Raw genomic sequence first — 14,102 nt, 5'->3', positions numbered from 1 at the left:
TGCTATGTTGCCCAGGCTGGTCTCAAACTCCTGGCCTCAAGTGATCCTCGCTTCTTGGCCTCCCAAAGTGCTGGGATTATAGGCGTGAACCACCACGCCCAGCCAGTGTGATATAGTAAGCACACTGCAGTCACAGGGTTCACTGCATGTGGCCAGAACCTGTTGGCCTGGTATAAATAGCTTGTACACCAGCAACCCTTATTTGGGCATCTGAGAAAGGTTTTCCCAGAGTTCTGGGCCTACAAAAAAATTTCTGACTTATTCTTCCAGTACTTACTTCACTTAATTCTAGCCATGAAGAGGATTGACTCTCTGTCCCCTTTACATTGCAATGTTCATTTCTAGTTTCTGTCCAATCTTTCACCTGTTTCTATGATCAAACTTCTGGAAGGAGTTTCTGGGTATCCTGGTTCTACTTCTCCAACTCTTATTCACTTTTTAGTCCGTTATTGTAAGGCCTTTGTCTCCCCACTGTTGTCCCCATCATGGACATGGCTTTGTTTTTTTTTTTTTTTTAATACAGGCCATACTCTGTAGCTCAGGCTGGCCAGTCCTCTATGCCAGCAACCCCAAAATCTACCTTTGTTGTGAGTCCTTAAAGGCAATGCCTTCTGTCTATGGCATCACTCCACCCTATATAAAAGGCTTTCTGTGATCTGGGGCTACCTGCTTCTTCTTCTCTTCCCTTTCTCTTTCTGAATTGCTCTCTGCCAACACTTAACAGTCCACAATTTCCTACTGTGACCCAGAATTATTTTTTGCCCCTGTGCTTATGTTTCTTCCCAGACTAATTGTATTGAGTTCTTTAAGGATGCAGACAGTACTTCCTGGCCACTCTGAAGAGGAGTTTGAGTGGCTGCCTGGGCTGGGGAAGTACCCCTTGCTATGTTCTCAAGTGGCCTGCATGTACTCACAATGGGCTCAGGGCTGAATAGGTGGTGAGGAAGTGGATTCAGCATACCCAGATGACTGTTTTTAGGAGATGGCTATAATCTATTTGTCTCCCTCAATAGGCAGGGAGCTCCTAGAGGGTGGAAAACTATGTTTTTTTTTTTGTTTGTTTTTTGTTTTGCTTTTTTTTTCACCTTGGCAACCTCAGTTGCAAAGCAGATGAAATTGAGTCATGAAGGTACTATATGTGTGTCCAGAACAAGCCTTACCTGATGCCAACCTTGCCTGTGGACTTTTCGGTTGCAAGAGCTGACGTACATTCCCTTTATTATTTGAGTGGTGTTTTTTTGTGCATTGCAGTTGAGAGCGCTGCAACTCCTACATATTTTAACACCGTTCTCCTGCCTTCTGACCCCTGCCTTGTCCCCCATTGGTTTGACTTGGTCTCATTTATCTCAATCATGAGGGCCTATAAAATCGTTTGCTGGACCGATGGTTAGAAAGGTCACATTACATATCTAAAAGTGGACGTTTCGTAGACATATGTCTTTTATTTGCTGGCTGATGCTATAAATTACCCTTTTATGGGGGTCAAAAATGGAAACGAAACACTTAAGCAGACAATCCTTTAAAATAAAAGAGTAAAGACTGGGCGTGGTGGCTCATGCCTATAATCCCAGCAGTCTGGGAGGCAGAGGCAGGAGAATTGCTTGAGCCCAGGAATTTGAGACATGCCTGGGCAACACAGGGAGACCTGATCTCCTCAAATAATAAAGAAATAAGCTGGGTGCAGTGGCACACATCTGTGATCACAGCTATTTGGGAGGCTGACGTTGGGGGATCTCTTGAGCCTAGGCAGGTGAGGCTGCGGTGAGCCTCAATTGTGCTGCTGCACTGCAGTCTAGGTAACAGAGTGAGACCCTGCCTCAAAAAGACCCCCAAAAAGCAATAACAACCACAAGAAACCCAGTATATTCATTAATTAAAGAATAAGTAAAAATTCTAAATAAGTACCCAAGGCAACAAAAGTCAAAAATATGTAGAAAGAAAGAGAATAATATAGGTGGGCATTCTGGCAGCAAGGGATGTGGTCCCACCAACCTGGATGATTTTGCTGGGGCTACATTCTCTACTAGCCCTTATTTTCTTCTTCTGTGACATGAAAGAAGAGCAGCAGATGATCTCCCAGGTCCTCTCTGGGTCTAAACATCCATGATGTATGGAGGTTTGAATTCAATTGATTATTTTTTAGACTCTTTTGTGTATGCCGGCTTGAGGCCAGCTCTCCCTGCCCAGTCTTTCTGACAGTGATGAGTTGCAAACTCATATAGAAGGGAGTTCTCTGTCTTCAATTCGTGAGACATATCTAGCTCTATTACTTGGGGTAACTCAATTCAATTCACATTTGATTCAACGTTGACTGAATAGTTACTTGAGCCAAATTACAAAGGAGTCTCGTGGTTTCCCTGGTGAACCTTGGGGAAGTCTGATGATATTCTACTCTCTCTCCTTCAATCAACAGACATTTATTGATCACTGACTGCAGCCTAGATATGGAGCATTAAAGATAAATTAAATGAGACCTCTGTCTTTTGAGGGTGTACCAAACAGTGTTTTAAATAAAAACAGGCTCTGGTGTCAGTCGATCTGGGTTAGATTCCTAGATTTCCTGTTTTCTGTATGACCTGAGGAAAGTCTAAGCCTTTTTAATTAAATTTGGTTTCTTGCTCTGTAAAAGTAGAGATAATAGCAGTATCTATGTTGCAGCGTGACATAGCTTGGCTATTTGTCCCAGCCCAATTCCCAGTGTGGGACGTGGAGCTTGGTGGGAGGTGATTGGATTATGGAAGCAGATTTCTCATGAATGGTTTAGCACCATCCACTTGGTGCTGTCCTTGTGATAGGGAGTTCTCACAAGATCTGGTCATTTAACAATGTGTGACTCTTCTCCCAGCAACCCTTTCTCTTGCTTCTGCCTTTGCCCTGCGATGTGTCTGCTCCCACCTCCCTTTCTACCGTGAGTAAAAGCTCTCAGACGCCTCCCCAGAAGCTGAGCAGATGCCAGTGTCATGCTTCCTGTACAGCCTGCAGAACCAAGAGCCAATTAAACCTCTTTTATTCATAAACTACCCAGTCTCAGGAATTTCTTTATAACAATGCAAGAACAGCCTAATACATAGAGTGTGTCAAGGCTGAATATACAAAGGCTAGCACATGGTAAGTGCTCAGCGAAGAGACAATTTAGTTGCTCATGTGTTACAAAACATAAAAGAAATCCAATCATTGATTTGAAGGTTTGATAAAAATGTTTAGCTTTTACTGAATTCATGGGAAGAGGACATTGACAATGGACTTGGAAATAAGTTGGGGTCTTGTAGACAGGAAAGGGGTTGCAAAGAATTCTAGATTGAAGGGATGGCAAGACAAAGATTGGCAGCATAAATATGATTGGGGATGATACGTTTCCTGTAGAATGGGAGTGAGATAATCTGTAGCATCCTTTGGCACAGGTTTTACCAGTCTGTGGCCTGTTAGGAACCAGGAAGGTGAGCCATGGGCAGGTGTGCATTCTCACCTAAGCTCCACCTGCCATGATCAGCAGCGGCATTAGATTCTCATAGAAGTGTGAACTCTATTGTGAACTGTGCATACAACGGATCTAGGTTGTACACTCCTTATGAGAATCTAATGCCTGATGATCTGAGGTGGAACAGTTTCATCCTGAAACCATGTCTCCCTGCCACCCCCTCTTGTGGAAAAATTGTCTTCCATAAAACCTGTCCCTGGGGCCAAAAAGGTTGGGGACTGTTCCCTGGAGATAAGACAGAAAATATAGAATATAGCTAGAATCTCAGAGTTCTGAAAGTCATGCCAAACAATTCCTAAGTCAATTGAGAATGGTGAAAGATTTTCAAGAGATGTGACATCATATCTCTGTTTTTTTTTAAGTTTTATTTTATTTTTCACAGACACATGATAATTGCACATATTTATGGGGTACAGTATGATGTTTTGATACATGTATATATCGTGTAATTATCAAATTAAGATAATTGGCATATCCATCATCTCAAACAGTTATCCTTTCTTTGTGGTGAGAACATTAAAAATTCTCTCTTCTAGCTACTTTGAAATATTTACCTCTGGAGGCTGGTCATGGTGGCTCACACCAGTAATTGCAGCACTTTGGGAGGGCAATGGGGGTGGATTGCCTGAGATCTGGAGTTTGAGACCAGCCTGGCCTACATGGTGAAACCCTGTCTGTACTAAAAATATAAAAATACACCTTCTTCACAAGATGGCAGTGGGGAGAGCGACGCAGGAGGAACTACCAATAAAACCATCAGATCTCGTGAGAACTCACTCACTATCATGAGAACAGCATGGGGGAAACCGGCCCCATGATCCAATCACCTCCACTGTGTCTCTCCCTTGACAGATGGGGATAATGCAGATTACAACTGAAGATGAGATTTTGGGTTGAGGACACAGCCAAACCATATCGGGAATGTAGCATGGGGCTGGGCTGGAGAAAAGATTGGAGCTCTGTTTTGGAGGCAGTACTCATAGGACTTCATGATGAATTGGATATGAGTGGGAGGAATCAAGAACAACTCCCGGATTTGTATCCTGCACAACCAGTAACTAGCACCATCCAAATACTGTCCTGAAGGTAGAGAAGGAAAAAGAGAAAATCAAGGATCTGGGGTTAGATGTGATGTGTTTGGGTTTTCTGTGAGACATCATGAAGCAGTAGGCGTATCCATCTGATGTGAAAAAAATCTGTGCTGAAGTTAAATTGTGAGGGTCAAGAGTAGTCATTCCTTTAGCAATATTTATGGAGCATTCAGTATTCCCTAATAGGAACTGGAAATAAATCAGTCCATAAGACAAAATGCCTACCCTCATGCAGTTTACCTTCTAGCAATGGAGAGAGACAACGAAGAAGTAAATAAATAAAATGATGGCTGCATTTGATAAGTGATGAGATAGAGTAAGTATGAAGGCTTTGTAGATGCTTTGAGCAGGGAAGGCCCTTCTCAGGAGGGGATATTCGAGGATAGAATGTGAATTTTTTAAGATTAATTTTTTAAAGAGACAGAGTCTTATTCTGTTGCCCAGGTTGGAGTGCAGTGGTGCAATCATAGCTCCTGGGCTTGACTGATCCTCCCACATCAACCTCCCGAGTACCTGGGACCACAGGTGCACGCCACCATGCTGGGGTATTTTTTATTTTTTAGTAGAGTCAGGGTCTTGCTCTCTTGCCTATGCTGGTCTTGAACTCCTGGCCTCAAGCAACCCTTCTGCCTCAGCTTCCCAAAGTACTGGGACTACAGATGTGAGCCACTGTGCCCCACCCAGGATGTGAAGATTTGTGGGAGGGGCATTTCAGGAGGAGGAAACTCAAAGTTGAAAATCCAAGAGCTGGGAAAGGGCTTGGCATATGTAAGTTTCTCAAAGAAGTCACCAGTTACCGAATCAGAAGAGTTGAAAGAGTGTGGACAACCTCAAAATGAACACTGGAGGCCTCCAGCATTTATGTCGATTGGAAGGGGAGGAAGAGGCCTGACACCTAGGGTTGCCCAGCAGGTAACTGGAACTCCAAGCCTGGAAATTGGGAATGGGGTTTGGGTTGGAAGTAGGGATTTGGGAGTCATAAATTACCAGTGCGGCAGCTGATGTCAAGGCGGAGACAGATGCATTTATCACTGTATAGGGTGTGAAAAGAGAAGAGAACCAAGCACAGAAACTCATGAGAGAATGGACAAGCCTCAGAGGCCAAGAATGAGCAATCTGAGAGGTGGGAAGGAAAGCAAGAAAGGCAGGCTGTGAGAAGGGACTGCGTTGGGAAGGACAGGTGCCCCATGTGTCTGGTGCAGTTCAGAGCTCAAGTGCAGGGGAGAGGAAGACCAAGCAGTTGGAGACATCCTGGAATGATGAGATGGGAAGTTGAATTGCAGGGGGCTGGCATGAGCACACGAGGAAAGAAACGGATTCAGCCATTGGGAACTGCTGTTCTAAAATGTTTGCAGTGAGGCTGGGTATGGCGGCTCATGCCTGTAATCCCAGCACTTTGGGAGGCCAAAGCGAGCAAATCATTTGAGATCAGGCGTTCGAGACCAGCCTGGCCAACATGATGAAACCTCATCTGTACTAAAAACACAAAAAATTAGCTGGGCTTGGTGGCACACACCTGTTATCCTAGCTACTCAGGAGGCTGAAGTGTGGGAATTGCTTAAACCCAGGAGGCGGAGGTTGCAGTGAGCCGAGATTGCACCACTGCACTCTAGCCTGAGTGACAGAGCAATACTCCATCTGAAAAAATAAAGTAAAATAATAAAATAAAATGTTTGCAGTAAAAGACAAGATGGATTGGGTAATAATTTGAGAAGGAGGAAGGACTATGAGGAGTTTCTTTGTTTGCAAGAATTCGTTTGTTTTCTTTAGAATGGACTCTGTGCCAAGTCTGGACCTTACTTTGGGGTTGTGAATTTATTGGCTTTTTGGAACTTTGTTATGTTGAGGTTGAGACTGCATCACAAGACTCTCCACTTGACCCAGACCTTTCCTTTTGGCTCACGTAAAGAACACTCAAATTAAGTGGGCAAGCAGGTCTGGTACTTGATCCAGAAAAGTTTCCATATTTACTCTAAGATGACAGGTGCACCTCATCATGACCCTCCTGATTTCCAATCCACCTACCAACTATTTCCTTTTAAAGCCTTGCACATAGTAGGTGCACAGTGAATAGCTGTGGTTCAGTTGGATGGGTTGGAAGTACAAAGGGCTTTGAGGCTCCCGTAAATGAGTCGGCAGTGTCTCATCATGTGATATGGGGTATGGGGTGTGCACTGATTCTTTTTTTTTTTTTAGATGGAGCCTCCCTCCATCACCCAGGCTGGCATGCAATGGTGCCATCTCAACTCACTGCAACCTCCCCCTCCTGGGTTCAAGTGATTCTCGTGCCTCAGCCTCCCAAGTAGCTGGAATTACAGGCATGTGCCAGCATGCCTGGCTAATTTTTGTATTTTTAGTAGAGATGGGGTTTCATCCTGTTGGCCAGGCTGATCTCGAACTCCTGACCTCGTGATCTGCCTGCCTTGGAATCCCAAAGTGCTGGGATTACAGGCATGAGCCACTGCGCCCGGCTGTGCACTGATTCTTTAAAATCTACAGTGTTTCATACGCAAGGGCTCACGGAGTCCCACTGGAGGGGTCTCAAGTTGAGGATGGATATGCCACTGACTGTTCTTCTTAAGCCTGAGAATTTTTTTTTATGCTAACACCTCACTCTTCTAATTAAATTTAAAAACACATAATGCTGTAAAAAGTCAAATAGTATCAGTAGCAGATACTGGGGAAGTGGAAATACGGTGTAGCCAGAGTGTGCCTACCTCCTCTGAGATTCAAGATGTCAAACTGTGTTACTTTGGTTATTGCCTTACAGTATTTCAAAATGTGTTACATTATGTCATGCCACTCTGGAATATGAGGTGAGCCGAAAACTGTCGGATAATGGGCAGAAACAAGGGTTTCCTGACAGTATGAATTATCCTTGAGTGGTTTGGCATAAAGTAATCACACCACTCTTAGGGAGAGGGGGAAAAAAAAAAAGAAACCAGAGCGAGACACTTTGGACCAAGCAGCACTGTAATCAGATTTACTGACCCATGCAGGCAGTGGCGAACGGCCTGGCCGGGCTGGTGTCCGTGTCATGCTCTGCAAGCTACCCACGGTGTACCTGCATCTGGAGATAGGAAAGCTGTATCCATCAAGGTCTTTCCTGATTAAGAGAGCTGTTGCTCATCCAGAGAAGAAAATTAGTGACAGGTAGAAATGACCACTGAATGCATCCTACAAGGCTGCAATTCCTCAGTTGGCTTGTAGCAGCCTGACTCACTGACCCTGTCCCACGGTCACAGCCAAGTGGCACTGTTTTCTGGGGACAGTGTGATTCACAGCTTGGAGAATGTGGCTTTATTTTGCAAACAGGCATTTCACGAATGGTTGGTTTTGTGTGTTTGTGTGGGTGCATGTGCACACAAACTGCTTTATTCTATAAGCAAAGATGTTCTATTTTTACAAGTGCTTTTTATAATCTGGATTTGCATCTCTATTAAAAATGGCAAATAATGAGCATTTAAAATGGGAGCTGCAATGACAACTGTTGATGATGGGGACTCAGGGAAAAATGTCGAGTGGAGAAGAAAGTGACAGCAGTGAGGGGTGATGTGACCTGGAGGCCTGCTCCTTGCTCATGGCAGGACTGAGGGGAGCCTGTTCGAGGAGCCAAGTCAAACCAGAGGGGGCATTTCCAAGGCCGACAGAGGCCAATTAACAGTGTGACAAACCAGGATTTTTATTAAGAACAGCTGGGACTTGGGGGTGGGCCAACCATGCCAAGTGTCACAGTGAGGCTGGAGCCTGGGACAGTCAGCAGGGTTGGCTCTGAGAGGACCAGAGTCAGGTATGAGGAGAGAGTCAGGGAGAATTTCAGAAGGAATGCTGCCTGTAGAGTGTCTTGCACTTTTAGGGTGGGGCTCATAGGTAAGCCAAAAGCCAAGGTACAGCCTCACTTGCCTTTCTTTGTACTTCTTTCTTTCCTCCCCTCCCTCTCTTCTTCTCCTTTCCTTCCTCTCTTCTTCCCTCCCTCCTCCCTCCCTCCCTTCCCTCCCTCTTTCCTTCCCCCTTCCTTCCTCCTTCCTTCTTTCCGTACTTCCTTCTTTCCTTCCTTCCTTCCTTCCTTCCTTCCCTCCTTCTTTCCTTTCTTCCCTTCAACTTCCAGACCTGAGTTGCACAATCTATCTAGCACAGGTGGGTCTCCTCTCTGCTCCTGTCCTTCCCCTACAAACTTTGGTTCCTTAAGATGTATCCTTTATCACAGTGCTCAGCTACCAAATTGGAACCTTTCTTCAAAGCATGACTAAGGAAGACTTTCCTGACTTTTCCCTCCACCTCAATCCTCATCTTCATTCATTTCTTTATTTATATATTTATATACTTATTCATGTATTTATAGAGACAGGGTCTTGCTCTAATGCTCAGGCTGGAGTGCAGCGGTGCCATGAGAGCTCACTGCAGTCTCCAGCTTCCAAGCTCAAGTGATCCTTCTACCTCAACCTCCTGAGTAGCTGGGACTACAAGCGTATGCCACCACACTCAGCTAATTTTTAACTTTTTTTTTTTTTAAGAAATGGGGTCTTGCTATGTTGTCTAGGCTGGCCTCAAACTCCTGGGCTTAAGCAATCTTCCCACCTTGTCTCCCAAAGCTCTGGGATTACAGGCCTAAGAACCACTGTGCCCTGTCCCCATCTCTCTGTTCTATGAGCTCCTTTGGAGAACAGTTCTTGCCTTCACTTTATTACCATGTTTCCTGGAAGTTTGAGTCAACTCTCAAGTGTCCTGGGGGTTGCTTCTGGGGTTTTGGAGCTGTTTGTCTCAGCTCCTTTTTGAGAACCAAGCTCCTGAGACCAGGAACATTCGATCGGTGTAGATAAACCCTCATCAAACAAGCATCCAGTTTGTGGAGTATGATGAGGCATGGAGAGAATCACCTATAGAATTTTAGAACCATGAGTTTCAGATTCCATTTGGGGGCAGAGGACAGCAGAGGGAATGCATGAGAATTCAGAGACCCACCTGTGGGCAGTGGATCTTTTTCTTGCTCCACTTGTAGCCTTTGCAAATTCTCTTCCTTCTCCCCACCACCCTTGCTCTGTTCCTGAGTCTCTTGCCTACAGTCATTCCAAGTCCTGGTGGCTTGCCCAGTCCCTTGAATAAGAGAATAGAGATCCCAGAGGACCTTCCTCTGAGCACCTTCCCCGGGGTGCCAGCACTTAGCAGCACATCTCTGCATCCCCACAAGGGACTGGCCCCAGGAATTTCTTGCTCTTTCAGGAGAGGACTGTCTAAGCTGCCAGGGAAGTAGCTCCTGTTTTTGGTGGTGTTGCAGCCACCTCATGGAAGGCCTGATTTTAGGTTCACACTCGCCCCCTACCCAGGCCTCATGGAATGGTTGTTGCTGTCTCTGGTCCTGAATTAGCTCTATCAGAACTCACTCCCCCCAGAGATTTGTGATTTAGGAGGTGTATTAGGTGGACTCAGAGTTCCTGGGTTTTCCGGTCCACACTGTGAAAAGCTGCACCTTGATTTCTTGTTTCAAAAGTTGCAGGAAGAAGTTCAGCTCCAGAAAAAAAAACAAAACTGGTTGGATCCAAAGATGCCTGAGTTGGAGATGAACTTTGGGAAACACTCCTCATTGTCATACTGAAAACCCCGCTGAGGTGGGGGGAACTTACTCACCATTTTCCACAAGTACGATGTGTGTAGAAGCACGATTGCGACTGTGTCTGCACTGCTCTGACTCCACCTGAACATTCAATGACTCAGCTAACCATTCTAATACAAGCTCTGTGTTCACCTTTGTAAGGGGAGCTTCGGGAACTATCCCCAGTGTTCTCCTTACATGGTGCACGTAATATTACAAAATCCCCTTGTGAAATTCTCCTTGGTTTCGGTCATTGGACAGTCAGCCACCAAGCAATTAAACCCACCCATTGTGTGCGTAATGAGGGCTCTCCAGAGAACCAGAACAAATAGGATACCTAGATATCTAAACTATCTATCTATCTATCTATCTATCTATCTATCTATCTATCTATCATCTTCCATCATCTATTATATCTATCTCTCTATCTATCTTCCATCCATCATCTATCTATCTTCTATCTACCTCTAATTCATTTATTCATTTTATGTATGTATGTATCTGTCTATCTATATCTATCTATCATCTATCATCTGTCTCTCTCTACTTGTATATCTACCTACCCATCTCTATCATCTATCTCTAGCTTATCTATCTATCTATCTTTTTTCTTTTTTTTTCTGAAATGGAGTTTCTTTTTTTCTGAAACGGAATTTCTCTCTTGTCACCCAGGCTGGAGTGCAATGGCGCGATCTGGGATCTATCTATCTATCTATCTATCTATCTATCTATCTATCTATCATCTATCTGTCTCTGTAATCTATCTCCCTGTCATGTGTCTGTACCTCTTTCTCCCTAGTTATCTCTCCATCTATCTCTATTATCTTTCTCCCTATATCCCTAGCTATCTCCTCTATTATCTATCTATCTATCTATCTATCTATCTATCTATCTATCTATCAATCAATCATCTATCATCTGTCTCTCCATCCATTCATCCATATGTCATCTATTTTAAGAAATTAGCTTATGTGATTGTGGGAATGGCAAGTCCAGAATCTACACGAGAGGTCAGCAGGCTGAATATCTGGGTGAGTGTTGATGTGGTAGAATTGAGGCTGAATTTCACAGGGCAGCAGGTGGGAAACTCAGGCAGGGCTTCCATGTTGCAGCCTTGGGACAGAATCCCTTCTCCTTCAGGGAACCTTATTCTTTGCCTGTAAGGCCTTCAACTGATTGGATGAGGCCCATCACATTAGAGACAATTATCTGCTTTATTCAGAGTTTACCAAGAGGATGTACTGTAATCTGTATTTACATTTATTGGAGTGCCCCCCCTCCCCCCTTGTGGAAGATAGGGTTAAAATATCCCTCCATTGGATTCTGCTATTTCACTCTTTATTGTGAATAACCACCCATGGGTGGATTGAGGGTTAATCACATAAAAAAAAAACCCTTCACAGCAACATCTAGACTGGTATTCCACCAAACATCTGAGCACCATAAGCTTAATCAAGTTGACACATGAAATTATCCATCACAGAAGGGAAAGCTCATATTGGGTGAAAATTTTAAAAAGTGGCGCAAGAGACAGAATATCTACTCTTTTATGACTCAGATTTGCTATCACCTCCTCTGAAAGGGCTCCCTGGTCCTTCTGCATCGTATCTTCACAGGGATAGATGAGGTGCCTCTTCTCAGAAACCGGTTGAACCCCTTGTGGGTACCCCCTTTACCATGCTGTGTGACAGCAACCCATTTGCATGTCTAGCTGCCCTATTAACAGTGGAGCATTTACCATGGATGTTTTTGAAGAGCATCGAAGAAAGAGAACTGGTGCCTGGTTGACCACACATGTTCTCCTTACTCCTCAGAAGTGATACACAGTGGGTCTTTGAATAACGTCGTTTTGTTCAATGTTGTTTCATTATAACGGTGATGAGAAAACAAACAAACAAACAGATTCCTGGCTGGGGCCATTGTCTGTGTGGAGTTTGTATGTTTTCCCCTTGCCTGTCTGGGTTTTCTTCAGGTACTTAGATTTTCTCCCACATCCCAAGGAAGTGTGAGTTAGGTGAGCTGGCATGTCTACGTTCTCCAAGTCTGCGTGAAGATGGGTGTGTGTAGGAGTGTACTCTGTGATGGAATATGGTGTCTTGGCCAAGGCTGGTTCTTGCCTTGTACCCCGAGATGCTAGGATAGGCTCTAACCACCTGCAACCCTGAGCTGAAATGAGTGGGTTGGCGAGTGAGGAAATAAATAAATACAAATTCTTGTCAAATAAAATTTTGTGAAGTATATGATAATCATACAAATGCTAGACAATAAATGATGTGATACGCAAGAGTTCAGTGGGGCTGGCACATTTGTGAGTGCTGTTGAACTGTGTGGTGGCAGGAAGTGTATCTTACAATTCTCGCTTTGCAAACGTTTGTTCCTTAATCTATCACCACTATGACGACTATGTCACTCACTGATTCACCAAAAATTGGATCAATAATTGTTTCTCTTAATCAATTATTTTACGTATTTATCTATTTATTTATTTATTTTGAGGCCAGATTATGAGATGGGCCAATTTTTGTATTTTTGGTAGAGACAAGGTCTCCCTATGTTACCCAGGCTGGTCTCGGAGTCCTGGACTCAAGTGATCAACCTGCCTCTGTCTTCCAAAGTGCTGTGATTACAGGCATGAGCCACCATGCCAGGCCTAATCTTTCTTGACTATATTTATAATGCACACTTATTTCAATGTTTAATACTAGCAGCATTTTGGGTCTAGAAGTTTGGTGATGTTTTTGTGACCAGAGGCATGCCGAGGGAACTGAACTCTTGTTTATATCAATTTGCCTGTGGTAAAAGTGGTTTTGTTGTATATTGTTTCACTTAAAGCCGCATTTTCCAAGAACCTGTGGAGGACATTAATTGAGGACTTACTTCAGTCTACATTTATTTGAGTAGCCCCTGCCCCTAGGAAGATAAGATTAAACTATTCCTCAATTGGGTTTTGCTATATAACTCTTTTTGTAAATAACCACGCTATCTTTTTTTTTTTTTTTACTTTAATTTCTGGGATACATGTGCAGAACGTGCAGGTTTGTTACATAGGTATATATGTGCCATGGTGGTTTGCTGCACCTATCAACCCGTCATCTAGGTTTTAAGCCCCACATGCATTAAGTATTTGTCCTAATACTCTCCCTCCCCTTGCTCCCCATCCCCTGACGGTTTCCGGTGTCACTCTTCAAAAGGCTACATATAACTCATGCTGTACATTACATATCTTAAAATAATTATGTGAAGGATTAATAAAAACACAACAATGCTATTAAAAAAAAATGGATTGTCAAATTATGGCCCATGAGTCAAATCTAGCCCACTGACTGTCTTTGTGAATAAAGTTTGATTGGAGCACAGCCATGCCCATTCAAAGAATACAATAATAATAACCACCCACAGGTGGATTGAATAGGTGAGTTTTAGAAGGTGGTATTTTCTAAATCCCCTCTTAAGTGGGGCTGGGCTTAGCTGCCATGTGAGCTAAGGAAGCCAGGGTGGGGGTCAGGTCCTCTGGGTCTTGTAGATATGACAGACAGAAGAATTCAGCTATTTGGAATTTTAGATACTTGAAGATTTTAGATATTTGGGTGAAAGCTCTCTACAACAACAATTACAAAATGCTGTTGAAAGAAATCAGAGACAACACAAATAGAGGGAAAAACATTCCATGCTCATGATTTGGAAGAATTAAATTTGTAAAAATGGCCATGTTGTCCAAAGGAATTTATAGAATCAATGCTATTCTTATGAAACTACCAATGACATTCTTCTGAGAATTAGAGAAAACTGTTCTAAAATTAATATGGAACCAAAAAAGAGCCTGAAGAGACAAAGCAATCCTAAGCAAAAGGAACAAAGCCAGGGACCTCACACAACCTGACTTCAAACTATACTGTAAAGCTACAGTAACCAAAACAGCTTGGTACTGGTACAAAAACAGACA

The sequence above is a fragment of the Rhinopithecus bieti genome, unplaced genomic scaffold (assembly GCF_001698545.2).
Source record: "Rhinopithecus bieti isolate Rb0 unplaced genomic scaffold, ASM169854v2 scaffold_23236, whole genome shotgun sequence".
NCBI lineage: Eukaryota > Metazoa > Chordata > Mammalia > Primates > Cercopithecidae > Rhinopithecus > Rhinopithecus bieti.
This window is presented reverse-complemented; position numbering follows the sequence as displayed.